The sequence below is a fragment of the Carettochelys insculpta genome, chromosome 15 (genome assembly GCF_033958435.1).
Source record: "Carettochelys insculpta isolate YL-2023 chromosome 15, ASM3395843v1, whole genome shotgun sequence".
NCBI lineage: Eukaryota > Metazoa > Chordata > Testudines > Carettochelyidae > Carettochelys > Carettochelys insculpta.
Genome location: NC_134151.1, coordinates 27,376,596 through 27,400,599, shown reverse-complemented (window position 1 = coordinate 27,400,599; position 24,004 = coordinate 27,376,596). Strand labels below are relative to the sequence as shown.

Below are 24,004 nucleotides of genomic sequence, written 5' to 3'. Positions count from 1 at the left end.
ATTTGAAGAGCACACTCTGGCTTGCCGTTTGCCTCTCCTGATTTACCTCAAGATGAGACTGCCTCCAATGGATCAAAATTATACAAATCAGGATTGTCTGGAAAACCAGAGTGGCTTTCAGTGGTATTCATAGGTAGCTGCATGAGTGGTATTCAGAAGTAGCCACTTTCTTGTAACCACCACCTCTGACCTTTGCTGCTCCAGACCCCACTCCCCACATCCTCCCCTGCCTTTGACTGCTCCAGAATCCTCTTGTGCAACTTTCCTGCCCGCCCCTCCGGGCCTGCTTCCCCTCTTCTCCCCTGCCTCTCTCTGCTCTGACTATCTCCCCACTCTCTTCTACTGCCTCCCGTTGTTCTAGATCTACTTCTCCCCCTTCACGCACATTCACACATTTATGATTGTGCTGAAGGCAAACAATATGAATACTATTCTATGTAATATCATATCTCAGACTGAACAGGACGGTTTGTTCCCCCGTTACATCACATTCCTATTTACATTCCCATTTTTGATAGCAAGAGACAACTGTAATCCCTTCAGCTCTTAAAGAAAATTAAAAAGAATGAAAACAACCAAGTCCTTATATCAATGAAGGACAGTCACAGACAGGTAGCTGTGTTAGACTATCTTCACAAAACAAAAAAGCAGTCCTGTAGCACTTTAACTACTAACAAAATAACGTATTAGGTGATGGGCTTTCATGGGACAAACCCACTTCTTCAGATCTGGAAAATTCTGCACTCGCTAGATCTGAAGAAGTGGGTCTGTCCCACAGAAGCTCATCACCTAATAAATTACTTTTTTAGTCTTTAAAATGTTACAGGACTGCTTTTTCTGTTTTATCACTGAAGGAGGACATACAAACAAAAACTAAAGCTCCATCTCCTGGAGTATATTGCAAATTGTTATTTAGGCTTTTGGGCTAGGAAAATTCATATTCTCCCCAGCAAATAATTTTCTATATGTGTGTTCAGTATCTTAAGATATGGCACATTTGCAATACAGATGAAAAACTAACATGTCCTTAAAATATTTGAAAGCTTCCCAATTGCAGAGGAGAGCAATAATACTTAAGAAGTAATTGTCTATTTCATACATCCAACTAATCAAATATCATTGGGAGCAGTTTAACAGATACGGAACTATAATTCATTACAGACAAAAATAGAGAAACAATGTGTTCCATTAAAAGGTGTTATCCTACCTGCCTTCTCTCACTATCCTGGGACATATGCAATTACACCACTGTAAACAAAAACATAGAAAATACTTTCAAAATGTTTGTTTTCAATTTGATCAGGAAAACATTCTTTTTACAAGTTTGATAACAGTGAGATACTGTAATATAATATTTCAATTTCACATTTAAAAGACTCAGTTCTACCATCCTTGATGTTGATGGAACTACTGAGGTGAATAAGGGTTGGATGAGCTGGTATGTCTCTACTTAAAACCACCAGGTTTCGTCTATACACAGCGCTCAGTGGCTGCATTGGCGTAGTGAAGATGCTACCTATGCTTAAAGGAGAGCGTCTCCAGTTGGTGGAGGTACTCCACCTCCTCAAGAGGCAGTACCTATTTTGAGAGGAGATGAAGAACTCCTGTGAGCTTTGTGGTACTTTTTCATATATTTTTCATCTGGGGCTCTGAGGATCAAGTCTCACCCCATTTCACCAAGAAGCAGTAGCTCCTGTCCTGTCCCATGGAACTGGGCCTGGCTCCCAGCTCCAGGAAACTTGACCCCATCCATCTTGTTCTGGTGCCATTCACTCAAATTTGGCCTGGTACTCCTGATTCATGACTGGAAAACAGCCAAGCAGACCTGAATGATGCTGCAATCCCACATGCCAGCTTGCAATGCGCACAGCAGGGATTCAGACCCAGCCCTGTGGGACAGGAGCTGCTGTTGGGTAAGCGCAGAGTGGGTTTGCTTTCCACCTAACCGCCAATGACTTATTGTCTCCCTCAGCCACATCATCTGCCACTGTATTAAATTAACAAACAGTCCTATAGCACACTGGAAACTACCATATTTACTAGGCTACGAGCTTTCATAGGTAAGACCTACTTCTTCAGCTATCCCCCTGGCTTCTCAGAAGGAGTCATACTGTCTTTTCCAGATCCCAGTGTGTTTCTCAGGTATCTGATCAAAGGATTTTACTGTTTCCAGACACATTTTCTCAGACATCATCTCTCTTCCCCTTCAGAAGGTTAACAAGCTGGCACACTGAGCCACGGCTCCTTAAAATGATTATAGGTTTGAAATCTACCTCCTGGTTTGCATATTGGGGGTGCACTTGATGCTTTTTGCTTCTCCAGCAGCCTCTTCAATTCCTTGGGGTTCCCCCCACCAAGTATATGGTTTGATTTTTGCTTGGTTTGATTTGTAGAACTACTGCAGAACTTCATTTACCAAAGCCTAAGCTGTGAACTACCTAGGGCAGCCACATGGGGGACTGAGAGGACATATCCTGTCCTCTGCATTGCTTATCCACATGGCCAGCCCACGTAAAGAGGGAAAACAGCTGCCTCTAGGCTTCTACTCATTCTTCTGCGTAGGTTGGTGGGAGTGGATGGATGCCTTATTGTGAACTAATTCTCCTCCCCCAATGCTTTCACCAGCAAGCTCAGCTGGCATAAAGGGGAACTAAGCGGTGCCAGGAAAGAGGCTTGCAACACAGTTCACTTCCTTCATGGTGCAGGGAGAAAGCAGGGACTGAACTGCCAGCCTGACTCAGAATTAGTCCTATCTCTGCACCTCAGGCAGTGCAGCTCCATGCTGCCCTAATTTGGTCTGGGTTTTAAGCTGCCAACACCATCCCAAGTGATGGTATCAAGAGGATGATAAAGCACTGGAATGAATTTCCTCAAGAGGTGGTGGAATCTTGATCTCTAGAAGATTTTAAGTCCCCAGCTTGACAAATTCCTGACTGGGATGATTTAGTTAGAGTTGGTCCTGCTTTGGGCCGGGAGCTGGACTTGATGACCTCCTGAGATCTCTTCCAGCCCTAGGAGCCTCTGATTCTAAGAGACCAGAGGTTTTCTAAGCCTTTTAGGAAGTGGGTTGAAGTTGGCGTCGGGTGCTGGTTTGTTTGGGGAGGGGGGTCCTACTTGGTTTCTAATTGGAAGTAATCATTTCTATGTAAAAGAGAAAAGAGCAGACACATCAACACAGACACATGATATTCATGGCGTGAACTTCACCCATGCAGAGGGACCAGAACTAAATAAAGGTTAAGAGGGATGTCAGCGATAGACAGGGTTTGTGCTGGCTCACTGCACAGGGCTGAAATTCACCCGTGACAGAATAGGACTATGAATCAACACAATATTGGAAACAAATCCTTAAATTATTCCATGAATGATAAGTTCTGCTTCTGTTATGTACACCTCTCATCACAGCCACACCATTGAGTGCACACACAAAATATTGTGTCCACAGTATCGCTACATCTTTTAATCAATGAGGGTAACTAGCAAAGGAACACTAATAAACATAGAAGAAAATAAAGGACATTTTGAATTTTCCCTTTTGAATAATTCCTCCTGTTCCCTGAGTCTGATGTGATCACATCTGGAGTATTGTGCATGCCACATTGCTTGAAAGAAGCAACAAACTGGAAGGATTTTGAAGAATACTGATTAGAGGATAAGGGGCTAAAGGAGTAAAGATTAAAAAAAGCTCAGTTCGTTATGGCATGACTAGAGGATGATGAGAGGGTGATGAGAGAGTCCCAAATATTTAACAGGAGGTTATTACTGTGTTACACACCAGAATATAGCTAGGAGTACAGGACAAAATTAAGAAAGCTAAATATCGTGCTGTGAAATACATTCTGACATGGAACAGTCTCCCAGGGTAAGTGGCAAACCCCCCCGACTCTTGGGAATTCCCAAGGAAGACAGGATGAAGTGCATGGTAGGCTATTCCTCCGCATAGGAAGAGAGATGGCCTGGAGACAAGTATTCTCCCTCTCCCATTTATTTGTTTGTGTACTTGGTGGCTCCAGTCTCGTTTTCTTTTTTCAGCTCAGCAGCTTTCAGTTAATGAAAAAGTTTCTCACGTTTTTCCAAATGCTCAGCCAGCTGCTGTTAATTCGTTATCAGCTGCTACCTCCATCACAGAGAAACCAGTTCTTAATTTCCAGTCTGTGAACCAACATTCCTATTGTTAATACAATAAATCACCTTCTGAATAACATAAGATGCAAAATAGAGCAGAAGCCTGTAATCAATTGCTCTTGCAAAGTTGTTATAAACCAGATTATATTTATTTGGCTTCCATTTTGCATGTGAAGTTAGAACCAACACCAAAGATTCACTGATGTTAAAGACTTCAATGGCCTTTGGAATAAGCCTTTTTGACTCTGACTATACTACAATTAAAAACCCAGAGCTGGCCTGTGCAGTTACTCAGGCACATAGGGCTTAAGTTAAGGGTCTGTTTAACTGCAGTGTGAACATTTGGGCTTGGGCTCAAGGATCCTGCAAGGAAGGAGCTGGCACAGGCCAGCTGCATATGTCTAGTTGGATTTGGGGCCACGCCCACAGTGCTTGGGAAAGACAATGGCTCCACAAAATGGACATGGCCCTGGACATGAGAAAATGGACATGAGAAAAAAGCAGCTGTTTCGCCAGCCTTTTGCACACTGAAAGTCATACCCGGAAATGATTGCTTCAGTTTGGCTAATTAGCACCAGCTGAAATGTTCTATTTGATCTATGCTTCATAATCAACTTTAGCTTTTTTGATTAAAAAGAAGAAACGGAAATAATAAGATGCTGTTGACACATTCTGTAACAGGCACCTTTTAATGAGTAATTCACTCCTCCTTTTTGTCTGCTCAGTCCTTCCTGGAGAAAGCTAATGAGAGAAATTCATACAACCAATGTCCAAAGAAGGAACATTGAAACTGACATAAATGATTGACAAATAGCTGCTCCAGGAGCTTTTTCTGACAGTGGCGAGAACTAGAGACACCAGAGGAAGAGCCAAACCTTTTTAATAGACCATTTTGAAATTCCATGATTCAGGAAATTAAAACCTGTACTTTCAGGAAATCTAGATATTTCCAAATCTGATACTTATGCTGCTATACAATCCTTTCTGCCTTCGTTATTGGAATCCACAAGTATCCATAACAAAATAGAATAGATTTTATTCTATTTTAGTCTGCAGCAATTTTGATACTTTATGCTGATTTAAGGGTGTATTCATGCATGTCTGCTACTAACAAGGACACCTAAATAGATGGGATATTTGCTTTATATATGCCGAGTGACAGAACTAAGAGCACAGTAGGAACATTTAAATTCATGTACCTGGATTCCTAAGTAGCTCAACAGATGAACAAAAAATTCTTTTAAGGAAATGTTTATGATATCCCAGTACGGATGGAGTTCTTGGACATTTTATTTGCTGGATTTGAGGAGTTTTGGAATAAGATTTACTAAAACTGTTTTATCTATTTTTATTTTAAATACAGTTTGATTTATTCGCACTTTTTATATTTGCCAAGCTAGCTGGTCAACATTTTGCTGTTTATTCATTACAATTCATTACTGCTTATCAGTTAACTAGCTCTTAATTGACATGTTCTGCTTTTTATACTTACTTACTTCTTTACTTTTCAATGATTTTGTCCATGTTTACAGATTACAGTGGCAGATTTACATTTATGCAATCCACAGTAGTTTAACTGTGAAATGAAATGGAGTCCACTGAAAGTTTTATGTTCATTTTCTGACTCTCAGCTTGCACCACCATTTCTATTAATTGCAGAATGTAAACTCCAGAGCAAGAGCCAATTGGCGCCAGATTCATATTTCGCTGACACTAGTCTGAAGCCAGTGTTAGTCTAATGAAGTTCAATGTGCCAAAACCTGTTCCAAAAATGAATAAAATTAAGTGTAAACCACCATAAACATTTCACCTTTTGTGGTTCTTACTGCATGAAGTTGATTCTCCCTCCCCCACTTCCAATCTCACCTCTCCTTGAAGAAAATCCTAAATTCGATACACACATTCAGATAGAGAAACACTGAAAAAAATATACCCTTGGATATGGGCCCATTTTTAAACTGCTTCTCCATTCATTTGTTTTCTCCTACTCACCCCACATCACAAGTGAACTCTGTCATTTGTTCTACAGTACTAACTGAGAAAGATAGAGAAACTTGTCAAGAGGCAAGGAGACATCAATAACCAGGCTCCTCTTTGAAGCTGGCAGGTTGAAGAAAAGAAAGCAACGGATATAGAGCCCGGTTTTCATTCTGAATGTTCTCTTCAGAACCGCTGGCATACACTGCCTACTTGGTTTGGAATTAGATATGCTGTAATTTCACTCACTGCTATAAATTGGCTCTGACTGTACCAGTATCTAGGTCCCTAACACCCCTTCAGATGTCATCGGCCTCCATTGTGTAATAGATTGCTAAGTTAATTCCAGTTCAGGAAGAAAGATGACAAGGATACATTTTTATACCTAGTAAAAGATTAATATGATGGAATGTGCTTTACAGATACTGAGTCTATCAGGTCTCTGATTACATTTTTTGTTCTTACCAGACTGGATACCATGGGATATGGGGAAACAGGGACAGCCGGTCCACGTAAATCACCTCCGTGTGCTTCCCCCTCAGCTTCTGGTAATGGCGATACCTTCTGTAAGGAAGGAAGAAGGATGTTATGGGTAAGGTACTGGACTGGGACTCAGGTAGTCTCAGTTTTGTCCCTAGATCTGCTTCAGACATAGAGATGTTGGACAAATCCCTTAATCTCTCTGGGGCAGATTTACAAAGGTACTTTGGTGCCTACATAGGTGTGTAGAGCTAGATTCACAAGGGATTCCAGTGTATAACTGCTACCTTAGCTATCCAAATCCCAAATCAACATTCTCAAAACCCCTGCCCAGCTGCCACCTCCCCTGTAAGCACCTAAACTACCTAGCACCCACATTCCCATTTAGCTGCTCAGTCCCTAAGCTCTGGTGGGATTCACAAATGTGGTGTTCCCCTGCTTAATTCACCAGTGGCATCCAATCAGTGGGCATGCTGGGAAGCACATATAATGGACTAGAACACACACAAAACACAGCTGGAGGCAAAGGTAGTGCTACCCCCATTATGTCTGATGGCATTTACGCAGGATGCAGGTGGCCCACGGTCAAACCTTCAGCTCTGTCTGAGTTGGAATAGGAACTTGGCCTCAGTCTCTCACCATTATGGCATTTGTCCTGGCTCTGGCAGTGGATCTTTGCCAATCTCTCCTCTTGAATCTTTTCCATTTTTTAAAAATAAAATACTTGGCTATTCATTGGAGTAGGGACCCTAACTTGGGTCTCCCACCTTCCCAGAAAGTGCCCTAACTAGTAGTCTGTGCAGTTTTCCTCACTCACCCACTGAAGATTTAAGTATTTTATACACAGTGGACTACCAATAGGAGAGAAGGTGAGAGAGACCTGCCCCAGTTTATCCCATAGCTCAGTGGTTAGGGAGTCTGGAAGACTAACTCACAGCTGCAGCATCACAGAAGGAGGGTGCAAATAATTATACACAGCAACACTTTACCTACATCCTAGGAATAAGAGGATTTTGATGTTGGTGGGGCCCTTTCAAAAAGGACCCCGGTATAGACGAGCCACGCGGGAGCGAACCGCGGCACTTTCGAAGTGCCGTGGCCGCTGGCATGCTAATGAGGTGCTGAATATGCATTTCAGCGCCTCATTAGTATTCTTCGATTTGGCTATTAGCATGGCCATTTTGAAGTTTTTACTAAGTGTAGATGTGGCACTTGGGATATACTCACCTAATTCACTTCCTCACTTTTATAAATGCCATTCACCCCCCAACCTGCATATTTAGGTGACTATGTGCTTTTATAAATGTGGTTCCTTGTGCCTCAGTTTCACCATGAGACTAATGACACCCCTATCTTACAGGAGAACTGGGGAAGCACATGCACTGGGTGTAGGATGCTGTGATAGTGTAGGGGTTTCTATGGTGTGTACTAGCAGTTCCCAAACTTTTTCCAGTCATGGAACACTTGGATCTCATGGCGCTCTCTGTGGAACACTTTGTATTTTTTACATCATCAATCTTTTACTTATCTCAGGGAGTTATTTAAAAGTGTTTCAGGGTGAAATACTGGTTCTAATGAAGCCAATAGTAAAAATGGCACTGACTTTCACGAGGTTCAGATTTCTCCCATAGGGTGGACTGGTATTGTTCTTAACCATTCTGAATATTAGCTGTGCTATTCTGGTTTCAGTTTCTGGCCTCCGTATCTCAGCTCTCTCACACACTTACTTACTGATTCTTAAATCATGGAAGATAAGTTGTACATTTTCCTATTTCAGTCTGCCCATTTCTGGTTTTGTCTCTCTCACACTTACAATATATGAAATATTGCTCAAATTCCAATTCTTTCTACTACTGGGTATTCAGCAAAAGAAAACCATCTATGTTTAGGCCTGATGATAAATCTGAATGTTAGTCATTAATAAAAAATTCCCTTGGGTCATCACAATATTTTTCTATATTGCAGGCAATGGATCAGACACTTAAATTTGTACTCAGTGTTCCTTTGTGCATTTATGTGAAACAAATTTTAACAGAAGATACAGAACATAGAAACATGGACAAGGAAGAAATTGTATCTCTGCCTCTCCGACTCAAAAGAAAGCAGCCAATATGCATTTCTCTCTTATCTTTGTCCAAGAGGATAGCATAAAACATTCAGCAAACAATTTAGCCTTAGTAAGTTTAACCCCTTCAACTAATTTCATAAGGACAAAAGCTACTGAAAAATAAACACAGAGCACAAGGGGGCAAATCTTGTCGTCCTTCCTCAGCAGTTATTCCCATTGAAATCCTTTTTCTCTCAGTAAAGGATGCAGGATTTAGTCAAGAGCCTGTACTGGGGAGTAAGGCATGTCTATTAATCCAGGTTTCTAATGAGCTCTTCACTGCCAGTTTATCAACATCTAGGAAACAACAGAAACAAGTTTTCCACAGCTCATTCACCTAATATCCTCAGTGGCACAGCCATATTTGATATTCAAACCTAACTACATTATTTATTGTTCATGGGTTTGTTGAGAATGATAAGAAAAGCCAGGTTTTAGATCTCTCTCTCAGGTAGAAATCCCCTTATACTCCTATATTTTGTTATTGGAGCCATGCACACTGTGCTAACGTTTTGTCTCCAAAAGACTGCCTCCTTTACACTGAATTGAAACTATCTGAATTTGGATTGGCTTGAAAGCCAAGGTGGCCTTCACTGATATTCATAAGTAGCAGGATGAGAAGAAAGTTGAGTACTGCCCTGTGAGCACGGATTGTGGGGAAGCAGACAGAATGATTTCACTGATTTTCGCCCTGGCCTTGATTTCAGTTGGTAAGTCTATAACAAAGACTAATTGGTTCAGTGAACATAAACTGACCCCTATGCTGTTTCATTGACTTAATTGAGATCTGTGCATAAAAGATGCTACATCATAACTAATTATTATTTTTATTGAGATTATGTTTAACTGCAAATTCTGTTGATATTTGTTATAAAAATGCTACAATAACATAGATTTTCAAATGTTATCTAGCTATAATAGGAGTATTATGTGAGTAAAAGTCAGTTCAGAGTTTATCAATATTTTCAACACTACTGTGTTATTCTAGAAGTGCAGTCACCAAGAGCGTTTTAAAAAGGCAAATGAGGACTGGAAAGGGTTGGCATTCTAGTCTCTACTTTCTCATTTAGCAGTTCAAATTTAATCAAAATTGAACTAACAAGGACCTAATCAATTTGCTGATAAGGAAATTTCCTGCTATTTGGTATTGAGCAGTTTAAATCATTATCTTTATTATATATCTTTCGCATCTTCAATGGTTGGTGAGGCTAGAGCTGAATAGAACCAGCTGGATCCTGTGTGTGTTAATTAGGGATGTGAAAAGGTTTGGTTTTATTTTTTTTATTTTGTTTCTTTTTTTAATCTTCTGAAATGTATGTGAACATTTTAGGGGAAGTTTGGGGGAAAACATTCTTGGCAAACAAGGGTTTTTTGCTTGCCCTGAACAGACCACAACTTTATGAATGCTATTGCCATACTTTATGCTTTTGTTTCCCAGGGGAAAGACGTCCTTAAAACTTTCTTGATGATTTTCTTTCCTAACAATTCTGTTGTTGCCTTCTATTCACAATTGGAAGGAAGAAGACATCACAGGTGCACAGGGGAACAACTAGGTCAAACCTAATATCTTAGCACATGGCCACTGATCACGCTAAGAAAAAAGTTTTCAACTGGTCAAAAGTTTATCACTTTAGAAATCAGGTCAGCCTACTGAAAAACAACAATAAACTAATTTATTTATCTTAACAGAGGGTGATATTCTAAATTAAGCCTCTCTCTCTCTCTCTCGCTCTCTCTCTCTACAAGACTAGAGTACTTATTTCTGTTAGAATTCCACACTCAGAGTTCATCACGTATCTTCAATCCAAATAACTTCTTTAAGAGAACAAGTCAGGAAATCTTTGCAGCTCAGCTTTCACAGAGGCACAGCCAAGTCCAGCATATGGTTTCATGAGAGCTTCTCAGGAACTTTATGAGAACTTATTTTCTACTGAGTTGTTTTTGTCACTTCACTGTAACAGTCTCACAGATCTTTACCATTTCTCAAAGTTCTTTTCTACTTGCTAGTTACTGCTGATGTTAAATGTGAGCAAAGACAAGGGAAGTGCTATAACTATCGGCAAAAGAGATGCTGGTCTGAGATGGTTTCTGGATTGTGTGGAAGTGATCAAAATCGAAAATGCTGCATGCCTTGCCCTGATAGGTGTAAGTACAAACTATTGTACAGCTTACTGATATCATGTGTCCAAAGTGTGCATTTATAATACATTAAGACTGCTTAAGCATCATCTTAGAAAGACAAGGAGGGTGACTTAATAGAATTCATTGGACGAACTTGTGTTGGTGAGAGACAAGATTTCAAGCTTCAACTATTCTCCAACCCTGGGAGAGGTACATAGTGTCAAGGCTAAATACAAAGCTGAAGAGTTTAGCATAGCTAGATAATACATTTCTAAGGAACCATTCAAAGTGAAGTGGCCCTCTTCTTCCTTGTGACAAACTCCATCCTTTACCAGAAGTTTTCTTTTGAGGTCCATGCCTTTCTCTTCCCTCAGATTCTATGGGATGGGGAGAGAGAGGCTGATGGGCTGGCTGCCTCTTTCCATCATTTTGTGAATTCATGTAAATGCTGAGGAGACTCCTTCCCTCCATCTAGAGCCATGGGAAGGATCATCTCTCTGGGTGGGTTTTTTAATCCCTACATGAACAGGAAGGCCAAAGAAACACATCTGTTCCTGGTTCTTCTGCAGTGGTCCTTCAAGTTGTCTAGAGCTGCCCTGGAGAAAATTAAACTCAGGGGAAATCTCATCTAGAGCGCAGAATAACAGCATAAGTGAGCTTGAACCATGCCTGGTAGGAGTTCTCTAGCCCAGTAGGCCACCTGGTCACCTTTTGGGGGTCAAGCCGAAATATCTCTCTCCTAAAAATATTGCAGATTTAGCCAGGTGATGGTGGCAAGGGCACGGCATGGTGTGCTTTCCCCAGGAGGTATATGGGTGGGGACTCAGTTCTAGCAAGGCGTTATACATTCACCTATGCCCAAAATGTATGATACTGAGACCACACCTGGATCTCCATACACTGCAGTGGGCAACCCATACCAATAAGGTGTCAGCCAAATGATGTGGTGGTAAAACCATATGAGGAGTAAATGATTGGCTTTTGAGGAAAGACAGATGAATTTATATGATTTGTCTCTATAATAAGGAATGGAATCAGGAAAAACATTGACATTTTCAATCACTGAGAAAGTGCAGGAATTGCTTAGGGTTATTCAAGAGGCTGCAATGGAAAGAGTCCTTCCCCATTGGTCTGGACACAGTCCTGGAGAAAATCACTGACCAAAGGACCATTCCTAGCCATTTCCATGAATCTGTGCCAGTGCTTCATGCCAGCATCACTGTGATCGTGGTTACTAAAATAAATGATGGATAATATTAATTACTGAGGAGTTTTTAAAGATCTCTCTCATTTCTAAGGTAAACTGGATGAGCACATCTGGTTTCTGTTCTTCGATGAACCCTGTTTAAAGAAGCGAGGGATATGTCAGTATAGGAGCAATTATTGTCCTGGTCAATATGCTAACTATAAATGTGGGGGGCCTCCAACACGCCACTGCTGTTTGCTACGTGAGTACAATGACTGCAGATAATCAAATAAGATTGGAAAAAGAATTTCTGAGGAATGTCACAAAAAAGAACAAAATATTCGCACTCTTGTGTTAGGAAAAGTAATTCACTCTGCCTTTCTTACTAATGATTGGAAATATGTTGTAGTCTGTATATTTGTACTTGAAAAGGATTGATCTTGGCACCATATGAATTCTTACCATTAAATCAGCAGGGCTTATAGCCACTGTGAGCCCTGGGATAAAGTGGGAGGGGGGCAGCTCCATGCTCCAGAAGGGGTGGGGCATGGGTGGAAGGGGTTGGGCTTAGGAGGAAGGGGCAGGACGTCAGGCAGTCAGCCCTTAGTACTGGGGGCTGCAACCTATGGCTCTGGAGACGTGTGTGGCTCTTTAAGGACTTCTTTGTGACTTCCAATGCTATAATTGCCAAGTGAAAAAAAAAACAAAGCCCACTTGATTATTTTCGACAAATGGGGAATGTCTAAAAGCCCCCAAAATTAGCAACTCATATCTCAAGAGCAAACAATATGTTACCTCGAAACATTGGCTAACTCCTACTAGCATCCTCCAGAGAGAAAAAAGGTTCAGGAATGAAAGTCAGGAAGGCAGTGGTACAAACATACATGTAAAGTATGAAGAAATAGAATATGTAATTAGTTTGTGAATGTCCTGCAGTAAACATGTATCACATTGCAAATCATTGTGTGTGTGCTGTTCTTAAAACACGGGCAACAAAACATATGGCTTGATGTTACTTATTTATTCAAGACTGTTGCGTATTCACATGCATTGCAGCTCTTGAATTTTTGAGTTTTTTACTAAATTGTAAAAAAAAAAAAAAGGGCTCTTTTTGCTAGTTTGGTTGCCAACCCAGCCTTAGTGCACTCAGACCATGGCACATCCCCCTTAGCATTCAGAGCCCCATGGAGCAGCGTTCTAGGAGTGGGGTAGCAATTCAAAGGGGCCCGGAGTTCCCAGCTGCTGCCACAGTAGCAGAAGTGGTGGCTGGGAGCTCCATGCTCTGGTGCAACTGCCCTTCTTCCCTCTCCCCACACCCTGTCAGCAGGCTTGCACTAGAGCGTGCCTTGGGAGTAGTAATGGTAAATGTTTTCCTGCAAAACTTTTTTAGAATGGCTGTTTATTAAACACTTGATCTATGTCTACACTGCCCCTCCCTTTCAGAAGCACCGTGCAAATGAGGCCAATCAGAAAGGCAAATAAGGTGCAGATTTAACTATCTCATGCCTCATTTGCATACTCCCACAGGATCTCGCTTCTGGAAAAGCTGTTTTCAAAAGACCAAAACAGGAAGAAGGGAGCTTTCGAAAGCGGAGTTTCCCTACGAACGAACCCCATCCACACAGCTGTTTTGGCGTTAGAAAATTGCTCTTCTGGAAGCGAGATCCCATTGGAATATGTAAATGAGCTGCAAGATATGTAAATCCACACCTCATTTGTGTTTCCAATCAGCTGTATTTGCATGCTCCTTCTGAAAGGGAGTGGCAGTGTAGATGTAGCTATGATTTCATAGCCCCTTGCTCCTTTTCTTAAAATGTCCAGTTTTTCATCAACACGAAAATTATGTAACAGAATTCCAGGATTCTTGGCCTTTTCCCCTTCTCTTCCCCTTTTTTCCACATTGACCCAAAGTATACAAGAACACAAGCCAACGCTATTTCTTTGTTATTTTACTTAATTTCATTTTAACCCCTCCATTTTGAGGAGGGCAAGCCTTTGTGTTTTGAGTACTCTGCATCTAAATTTTGTTACAGAGGTAGCAAAGCCAATTATTTCCAAAGACAGTTTGATACTATGAAAGGAAAGAGAGAGGGCATGAAATTAAGATGGTTGAGAGTATATCCACCTTGCCTGAACATCCCATAATAAAAATATATGTAACCTATTATTTCTTTGTTATATTACAGCTAGGCGAGGTCGGAAATAATGACTCCCTAAAGAATACATCTGCAGAAGAAGAGCCACAAATATGAAGTTAAGTCAGTCTCCAAATACCAGCAATGGGTCACAATCCCTCCTTCTCCCAAAATAACCGTGGTTTGCTTTATTTATTCCTCAGCATTCTCCATTTCTTTACTATCCCTCAATTTGGTATAAATCACATTATTACAGGGGTTCCTGATTTTACTTTCAGCCATTCTCCAGATTGTAACTTTCTGGCTTTTCCTGATATTAACTTTGAAGTGGTGTCATATCTCACACGTATAATAAAATAGACTTGTGTAACTGATCAGGAGATGTCAAGATTTCTGGTAAGATAAGAAAGAATATTTCCTGGAACTCCCTTTTAAGGTTCTGTGTGACTACAATTTTTTCAACATAAGATGAATAATTAGTGTTCACCTCGTAAAGTATGTAATTGTCCAACTAGCTGAATTCCTTCCCAAAAGTAAGGTGCATTTGTCTTCATGACTGCCCAAGGAGCTCTGCAAATAATTTTGAGTTCACGTGACAAAAAAACAACTCACGTCCCACCTTCCATCCAGTTTCTTTTCCGATATCAGGATTTTAGCTACAGGTCGAACCTCTCTACTCTGGAGCAATCTCGTTCAGTATGATTTTAGTTAGCCAAGTTTTCCATGGTCCCATAAAGTTTGTTTCCAGCCATCAGTCTTGACTCTCAGTGTTCTGTGGTGTTATTTAGCTGTAGTTTACCCCAATGTCTTTCAAGAGCCCAGTATGCAATGGAAGTCTTGGTAACATGCTAGAAAATACTGACCTCCTTCTGTCTCGCAAATTCTCTTGTCTGGCACTAGTCAGGTCCTGAGGGTGCTGGAAGAGTGAAATTCAACATATAATGACTGGTGATGAGTGCATAGAAAGATAACAGCAAGTTCTACTTGAATTCTCCCCCTTTTAATTCTTAAGACCATTGTTCATTTGTTAAAAAACACCCCCTAACAAGTTACTTGCATTGCATTCTCACAGAATCATATATAATTACTTTTGCCAAAAGTCTGGCATTACCACACTATTAATTATCTCCCTTGCTGTTAAGCTCTCAAAAGAAGCCTCTGTTCTAGTTGGTATTTGTATTTCCAAATTAAATTTTTCCAGCAAGATAACAGATTCCTCTTGCATTTCCCTAATAATGTTTGATTTGTGGGGAATTTGGGGTAGGTCTACACAGCAAAGTTATTTTGAAATAACAGCTGTTAGTTTGAAATAACTAACCTAGCGTCTACAGCTGCATCTACACTGCCCCTCCCTTTTGGAAGGGCCATGTAAATGCAGCAGATCAGAAATGCTAATGAGGCACTGATATGAATATCCAGTGCCAATATGAATATTATGCATCATTTGTATAATGACGGCCACTCGCCACATCAGAAGTTCTGCTTTCAAAATGCAAACTAGCCATCGACACAGCGTTCCTTTAAAAGGAAGCCCCATTTTTGAAAGCACCCTTCTTCCTAATTCATCTACATGGCTATTTTACATTTCAAAAGCAGCACTTTCAACTTGGCGAGTGGCTTTTATCATGCAAATGAGGCACTGAATATTCACAAACACCTCATTAGCATTCTAATCTGCTGTATTTACATACCCCTTCCAAAAGAGAGGCGTGGTGTAGACATGACCAATGAGCGTATATCTCAGTCTACAAGAAACAGCATCTATTTCAAAAATGCTATTTCAAAATAGGTGCTCTTAAGACAGGGAATAGAGCTTATTTTGAAATAACCATAGTGCTTCCAATGGCTCTATTTTATGTGTGTAGACAATGTATTTTGAAATAGCTAAGTGTTATTTTAAAATGCACATTGTGGCCGTTTCTACACAGGCCACTTTCTTCGAAAGTGGCATGGTAATACATGGCCTGAAATATGCTAATGAGGCATGGATGCAAATTCCCCATGCCTCATTAGCATAATATCACGTGATTTGGAGTCCAGAAGACTGTTCTTCCTTACTCCAAAATGCTGTTTAGAAGTGCAGCCCCCAGGGGGTCTTCCGGAAGGAAGTCTTTCTTCCAGAGACCCCGTCTTCCTAAAAACGGCATTCCGGACTCCAAATCACATGACATTATGCTAATGAGGCACAGGGAATTTGCATCCACGCCTCATTAGCATATTTCGGGCCGTGTATTACCATGCCACTTTCAAAGAAAGTGGCCTGTGTAGAAATGGCCTGTATGTAACCGTGTTATTGTGAAATAAATTATTCCAGAAGAGCTATTCTGGAATAGCTTATTTCAAAATAACACTGCTGTGTAGCCTAGTGGTTTTCAACCAGTGTGCCACAAGAACTGTCTAAATGTGCCATGGAAATGTAATCACTTTCCCTTCTCTCCAGCTCTTTGCAGAGCTGCGTGTGCAGAGGGTGGTGTTGGAGGGGGAAGTGATGAAATTTCTTGGCACACTTAGATGAACCCATGCCATCTGGGGGCTCAAGCAGCAAGGCTGTCTGAGTCCCAGCTGGCATGGGTTGGTCAATTTCCCCTCAAAGAGGCTTTGCAAAACAGCTGTGGCAGGGAAATTTCGGAAAGAAGGGGCCTCCGGAAGGAGGAGTTCCTTCTGGAAGACCCCCCAGGGGCCACGCTTCTGCAGTTTGTTTTGGAGTCCAGAAGAATGTCTTCTGGACTCCAAATCACATGGCCTTATGCTAATGAGGCACAGGGAATTTGCATTTGTGCCTCATTAGCATACCACTTGCAAAGAAAGTGGCATGTGCAGAAACGGCCAATATGATTTTTGTTTTTGAAACTTACTTCAAATTTCATTAAAATGGGAAACACTGAGAAATTAAAATGATGTTTAATGGCCAGTAAATGCATAAACTGGCTGTTCTCACAGCTCTGATCAACACATAGTCCAAAACACATAACTTCACAGCGAGATTTGTGCAACCCGGCGCTTCTACTTTCCTAGAGGCTTACTATGCAAATTCAAATTCTCTCTCAAGTAACCCTTCCAACATGTTGGGGCACACCTCCTGTGCTTCAATACAACCCTGCGTGCCAGGTGAGGTAGTGAGAGAGACCCACGAAATTTGCATTCTTTATTTCCAGGTAAGTGTTTTGATGTTCATTAAGATGAACCTCCCACACTCAAATCTCTGTCAGAATTTGCAATAAAAACACCCTTACTATTTGCATGATGTACAAATAGTATACAGTGGCAACTACCCTGAATAAGCCTGAAAAACCTGAAAATGGTTTGGGAGTTAAAGAGGCAATGCAGCAAGATGAGCATGCACTGGTCACTCTCAAATGCCTTTGCAAGACACAGAGCTTAAGTATTTTCATTTGTGTGGCCTGAGTGATCTGATGATCAAAATAAAATACCACAACAAGGAGTTCAGTGGCATCTTAAAGAATAACAATTTTATTATGGCATAGGCTTCCATGATTTGCAACTCAACATCAGATAAATGAGATGCAGCTCACAGAAACTCAAAGCTGAACTCAAAGACGTGGTATATGTCATTAGTATCAGACATTGTACCAATTTTCCTCTAGTGCAAATATTAAAAACGCAGCTAAAGAGGCAGATTTAGGTGAAATATTCACAGATATATGTTGAATTCAGTCAACTGTGTTGGGTCAAATAAAAATCAGAAAGAATCTAAAAGTTTAATTTTGAGATTTTTAAAAATTAATGTTTCATTGAAAATTATTCTGTTTTGAAATTGACTTCAATTTTATTTACATACCAAAAATATAAAAGCTAAAGAAAATGTGAATGTCCCCAAAACCAAAAAAATCCATTATTCTCACAGCTTTAGTCAGCCCATCCTCTACCATACATGTTCCATAGCAGGATTTGTCCTACCTGGTGAGTCACACCAGTGTTTCCTCTAAGTTTTACTATCTGTGGGTGGAATAAATTTTGCTATGTGCACCAAGGCATGTGTAGATATGCACCACCAATAGAAATATATGCTGCTGGCTGTGGGTGCTGTGGGCTGGCCTGCTGACAAAGGGATGGGGGCAAAGGGGGCAGTTGTCCCCAGGTCTGGCATTTCAAAAGGGCCTGGAGCTCTGCGCCCCTTTGAAATGCTGCAGCAGTGCTGCTCCAGCTTCACACCTGTGAGTTGGGGAGGGGAGCCCGGCGCCACAAGCTGGGCAGTGCTGAGAACTGAGTGCTCTTGGTTCCTCCTCCTACTTGGTTCCTACTCCTACTCCTGCCCCTCCAGGGCATGAAACTGGGCCCCCACCCTCTTTGCTCAAGGGCCTGCAGTGGCTGTCTGAGGGAGCTCTGCTCATCAGCTGGGCGGCAACTGAACATCTCCTGGGCGGCCACATAAGTGCTTAGTTTGCAGGGAATACGACTTCCCACCTCCTTCCCTAGAGACTTAATAGAGAAATTCAAATTCTCCTTTTATGTAACCTTTCCAACATATTGGGCCACAGATCCTGTGCTTGAGGACAATTTTCACTACAACCCTACCTGGGAGTTAAGCCAGTAAGAGACACCCACAAAATTTGCGCACCTGATTTCTAGATCAATGTTTTGATGTTATTTAGGATGAACTCCACACACACAAATCTCCAATAGAGTTTACAATAAAAAAAATTGGACAACACCATTTCCATGATGTAACAATACTATACATTGGCAGCTACTCAGAAGAAGTCTGCTAAGAAGACTGAACAAAGTTCAGCAACTGAGAAGGCAATGCAGCTAGATTGGTACGGAGGAAGAGATTGGGCTATTCTATAAAGACTTGACAAAGACGGTGGAGGACATACCAAAGAGAGAGGTGTTGATCATCGAAGGAGATTAGAATGTGAAGGTTGGAACAGATAATGAAGGTTGGGAGAGAGTCATGGGAAGGTTTGGATATGGAGAAAGAAATGAATGCTGTGAGAAACTACTAGAGTTTACCACAGAGCATGAGATGATGATCTGCAACACGAGATTCCAACAAAAGGACTGTAGGAAGTGGATGTGGCGATCAAATGATGGGAAGTCCAAGAACATGATAGATACGATTTTGATAAGAAGAAGATGGATAACATCAGTACAGCAGTGCCGAACTTTCCAAGGAGCGGATATAGATTCAGACCAGTCTAGCGATCACAAACATCAAGATAAAACTCAAAAGAAAATAGAAGAGAGTTTAGGAAAAGAAGAGACATGGCAAGGCTCACAAGGAAGAAACAGGGAATGCACACAGAGCAGCGCTTGAAGAGAAGATTAAGAATATCGCCACAGAGAAAGGCCTAGATAAGAGATTCGCAGGGATAGCCAACGCTATAGAAGAGGCAATTGAGCAGACTGTTCCAGAAGAAGAAAAGATCAATATGAAGTGGGATTACCCAGGAGACACTGAAGCTGGTTCAAGAGAAGTGAGTGTTGAAGATCCGAAGAGATGTCTCTGAGATGGCAGAACAGCAATATAGGATGAAATGCAATGAGGTAAGGAAAGCAACCAGAAAGAATAAGGAGAAATGGTTAGAGGTGCAATGTGAAGATATAGAGAGGTATTACGGTGAATGTAAGACCAGGGAGGTGTATAAGACCATCAGGAATATTAATAGGAAATGACAATCGAAGCAGATGGCGATTAAAGATGAGAACAAAGAGGTGCTCATGAACAGGGAGAAGATTGTGCAGCAATGGACAAGATATTGCACCAATCTATATAAAGCACAGTTGGACCCGAGTGTCTCAGAGAGAATGATAGAAGAATTGAAAGAGAGATCTCCCCCGACCATCGAGAGCGAGATGGATATTTCAAAGGAGGAAGTAGAAAAAGCAGTGAAACGACTAAAGAACTACAAGAGCCCTGGAAATGATAAGATCATGGGAGAGATGATCAAATACGGTGGAGAAAGCATGATTCAGGAAATACACCGACTATATAATATAGCATGGAAAGAAGAGAAGGTTCCTAAGGAATGGACAAGTCCATGCTAGTGACAATACCCAAGAAAGGAAGTACACTGGAGTACAAGAACTACAGAACGATTGCCCTAACAAGTCATCTAGGCAAGGTGCTGATGATGATGTTGACTGAGAGACTAAGATCGCAGATAGAAGAACATATAGCAGACAAGCAAGCGGGGTTCAGAAAAGATAGAAGTACCATACAGCAGATATTGGCACTAAGACTGATAGAGGGAAAAGCTTGACAAACACACAAGAACGGATACACTTGCTTCCTCAATTTTCAAAAGGCATTAGACAGTATAGATCAGAAAGTGACTTGGGAGGTGTTGGAGTCGTACAGAGTGGATAGCAGACTGATACGGTTGTTGAAGAATATCAATGATAATGTGGAGGTAGCGGTAAGAACATGCGGGGAGTTGAGAAATTGGTTTAAAACAACTAGAGGTACAAGACAAGGAGATCCCATATCGCCAACTATCTTCATCGCACACCTGGAGAGAGCGATGGACAAGATCAAGGAGGAGGTAGAAGTGATATCTGTGCACAGGAAATGAATTAACACCTTGAGGGTCACGGATTGTTGTATTTCTTTTTAGTGACAGGTCCCAGAGGTGCGATACCGCGAAGGATGAAAGACAAAGACGAACATAGACAGCAGGGGGCCAACAGTTCTATAGTCTGAAGGCCCTAAGTTTATTATTCTCACAGCTTTTATAACCAAGTGAGAGCACATTATTATGAGAAAAGCAGTCAGCTACAATAACTGGCTCAGCACTTCTATCTCTAAAAAAGCCACATCAATCCTCCCAGTCCTTGAACATGGACTCTCAAAAACACCCAATCAAAACAACACAGCTCCCGGCGGCTTGCCTACACGAGAGCAGGTGTTCCGTCTAGATGCCAAGAGCCCAGCCAGGCCTGGGAAACATGTAGGAGGGAGAAGGCAAAACTCCTTCATCTCCCCCTTTTTGTTTTTCTAGCTACTCCATGCAACATCAGAGAAAAAACAGCAGCTTGTTGCCTGCAATTGGAGGATAGGGGGTTTGTTTTTAAAATGTGAGCTGTTGTCAGACTGGATTTCATGGGGTGCTGGGACAATTGCTGTTAAGCAGTTTAGTCCCATAATTGTGAACAGTCCTGTTGCCAATGGGGCAGGGTATGCAAACCAATTTCTGAAACAACTTCCATTCCAGTCAAGAGGTGCTTACACCTGTGCCTGGTAGTAGGAAGTGGGCCAATGTAATTAACCTGCCAGGTTGCCCATAGTGTTTTCCATCTCTTAGTCTGGCAAATCGCTGTCCTTCAGCTGTGTGTTTTCAAGTTTATAGCACAGATAGTACAGGCTTGCAACAGGTCTCTAGCCTGTTGGTGGGTGATAGGCCACCCCCTGATATGTGCTTGCCATACCAGCTCATCACTCCCTGTATGCCCCAGGGTCTCTTGTAGCCATAGATACAAACGTTTCCAATGTACTTGGGTGGCAGAGATCTGGGCTGCTGCATCTGCCAGGTTATTTAGCTGTGCAGCCGGGGTGTTATTCTTTTGCTGGGCTAACGCATGCCCTCTACTTAGGGGTTGCTGGGTGGCCTGGTGGTACTCACTAGGCATTCCCACCTTCCATAGGGGTTCCTTAATTAAGGTGGAGTTCTATGCAGTATCAGCTTTCCAGCATGGACATTCCTCTACCCATCCCGAGAACAAACAAACAATAACCAGCACAACTTTTAAAAGATTTACATTTGGGTAGCTGAATGAAGCTCATTTGTAACTTCAAGAACAGTCCTAAAGGCAGAAATCTGGTTGCCAAAACTGTCTTTACAGATTTGCCCATATCGTGGGCTTGGCAGACAGGGCAAGCCAGACAATAGTTTGGGCTACTTAGGAGAATTTAGAAGCAAACCAATTTGCTTAAACAGCAGTAATTATTTCCCTGCTTCGCTTACATGAGTCAGGCTGTGGTGCATGCAAGCAAAATAAAGGAAAAGGACCTTGGGTGCAACCAGGCGGCCGTCCGGGGAGCACCAAAGGTGTTCAGAATGCAAAAGGCATTAATCCAGTCTCTAAATAGTTTCTTCTAAATTTAGGGCCTGATCTTAAAATAGTGCAATACCAATAAGGGTTACAATAGGAGACTGGGAATCTATAAAAATGGGAAGCAGTGAAGCGGCCCAAGGGGGGGAAAGGTCTGCAGCTTTAGCTGCTGTGCCAGCCAAGGCATTTAATAAGGCAGCAATATGCAGACCATGTTGTTTTCATAAGCCCATATATATTTTAGCTTACCAACATAGACAATTTGATAATGCTATTAATAAGATAAGCACAAACATAAAATACAAAACCACATTCTTCATTTTAAAAAGAGATTCATGATGTTTAGGTTGTTCTTCAGTAACTACCAGCTTTTCTCTGTGTTTCTGAAAGACAAAAGAATACTTTTCTACCCCCTTTGGGGTGGCAGGTTGCATATTGGAATATTCCATTTACAAATATGCTCAGTTCTTTCTAAACTCTGCAGGCTACTCACTCTAAATTTTCTCCAGACCCTTCAGAGTTAAGGACTTACTCACTTACTCTGAACCTCAAATCACATGCTTATTTTCCAGAGTGACATTTTATTGGATATTACCTTTTTAAGTATCACTAAAGGGATTTATATCTTTTATTCCTATAGTGAAAGGTGTCCATATCGGAAGGCGTCCCCTCCTTATGGATGCACCAGCAGGACAAACAAACAAACAGACAGACAATATTGAACAAAACTCCATAACAAGACACAAACACGTGTTAGCAAAACAATTAATGTGAACAAAACTCCATGACACATACACATACACCACAACATAAATGTTTACATAACTACACTTTGTACCACAAAGAGTTAAGGACTTGAACTAAAGCTTTCAGACTTGGGCAGTTTCTTCAAGGTCTTATAATCTGGGTTTTTGTCCAAGGAGCTGTTTCTAACAGCCAGATACAACTGCTCCAATATTCCTTTTTCTCTTTTAGTTTACAAGCAGTTCTCTGCTTACAGAGCTGCAACCATGATTCCTCTGATAAAGCCCCATTGGGGCCTTCCTCCTTGGTAGGCGGTGAAAGCGGGGAAGGCGGGGGGGGAGGGAAATCGGGCTCCGGCCGAGCCACACAAACACTAACAACAGGGAAAAAGCCCGATGATGTTTCACGGGCAGTATGATTTTTCTGCTGTTCAAAGTTCCCTGTCTTTTTATCTCCTGTAATAGGCTGATCCTCTTGGCCCTCCTCACTAGAATCTCCTGATTCCTCCGATAAGGTCCCGTCTCCGTTAGGGACCCTGCGTCCGGCTCCTGTTTCCGCTAAGGAGTCCGGAGAGAGGGGGTAACCCTCTTCAGAGCCAGACTGCAACGGCTCTAAGGCACGGACTACAAGATTACAAAGAGACCAAACGGGGAGTGGGATAATTTCCCCTCTTTGGTGCGCTCGACGCAGGGCTTTCATAATCAATCTCCACTGTTTCAAATTCAAAGCATTTTTCCCACTTGGGGTAAACCAGTAACAATGCTTACAAATAAGATCAAAAAGTTTCTGAAATGTACTTTGTTTTACTTTTACTCCTGAGCTTCTCAATAAGGTCTGAGGCAATTCAATATAAGAGGAGTAAGAAGATGGAGAATTCCCCATCTTAACCCTGCCCAAATCCCGAAGGTCTGACTCACCTGGTCTAGAAATCTCTTCGGTCCCTCCGGTATTGATACACCTTCCTCGCCGCATGGACGCTTCTCACCTCCGTGTCCCTGTTCGGGCGCCAGATGTTGTATTTCTTTTTAGTGACAGGTCCCAGAGGTGCGATACCGCGAAGGATGAAAGACAAAGACGAACATAGACAGCAGGGGGCCAACAGTTCTATAGTCTGAA

At 41.6% G+C, this 24,004-nt stretch overlaps 2 long non-coding RNA genes across 2 annotated transcripts; one reads left to right on the top strand and one right to left on the bottom strand.

The window, feature by feature from the left end:
- Positions 1-1,217: 1,217 nt before the first annotated feature.
- On the bottom strand, positions 1,218-23,955 carry LOC142021331 (uncharacterized). The gene is made up of 4 exons (XR_012647664.1): positions 23,806-23,955; positions 14,995-15,047; positions 6,568-6,666; positions 1,218-1,248 (listed from the first exon to the last, which is right to left on the bottom strand). It is a non-coding gene; the product is annotated as an uncharacterized LOC142021331 (long non-coding RNA).
- On the top strand, positions 9,335-14,267 carry LOC142021137 (uncharacterized). The gene is made up of 4 exons (XR_012647601.1): positions 9,335-9,399; positions 10,697-10,834; positions 12,109-12,258; positions 14,183-14,267. It is a non-coding gene; the product is annotated as an uncharacterized LOC142021137 (long non-coding RNA).
- Positions 23,956-24,004: the final 49 nt, after the last annotated feature.